Raw genomic sequence first — 694 nt, 5'->3', positions numbered from 1 at the left:
AATCCTACTTCTGTAGTGATACTGCCTCGGAAACCCAAGGAGGGGTTGCTATGAGTCGGGGCCAACTCGACAGCATATAACAACAACAACAACTTATATATAATTGTTCCTGTAATTCTGATTTTGAATAATGGCAATGTTCTATTAATTTTCATTTCTTTAATTGCATGCAAAGTTAATCATCTTTTTGTACCAATGAACCTCTTTTTATTTGTATGCCTGTCTTTGATATCTTTACGTATTTTTCTATTAGTGCTTATATATTCTTTTATATTCATTTGTAGCTCCTACTGTATTAAAGAAATTAAATTATCCCTTATTTGCATTTAAGTCACAAATAGCTTTTTTTTCAGTTTTCTATTTACCTTTTATTCTGTTTACATGCTTTTCCCATAAAGAAATTTTAGCTTTGTATACCCAAATTTATCAATTTACTTTATTTCTTGTTTCTGGATTAGAAAAGACTTTACTGTTCCAAAATCATAAAACTTCATTCAAATTTTCTTTCAGGACTTTTTAGTTTCACTTCATAATTCAAATCTTTGATTCCATTGGAATTTGTTTTGGATTTAAAGAGTACAGTTCAATTCCAACTACTTATGATCAACATGGCTAATTAACTGTCCAAGCACCATTTAGTTTTCCTATTCATAGCCCAGGCTAGCCTTCTCCCATGGCTTTTTTTTTTTTTTTT

The sequence above is a fragment of the Orycteropus afer genome, unplaced genomic scaffold (assembly GCF_000298275.1).
Source record: "Orycteropus afer afer isolate SDZICR_OR568_19922 unplaced genomic scaffold, OryAfe1.0 scaffold00025, whole genome shotgun sequence".
Classification (NCBI taxonomy): Eukaryota; Metazoa; Chordata; class Mammalia; order Tubulidentata; family Orycteropodidae; genus Orycteropus; species Orycteropus afer.
The sequence above is the reverse complement of the archived record's forward strand: the minus strand, read 5'-3'. Positions refer to the sequence as shown.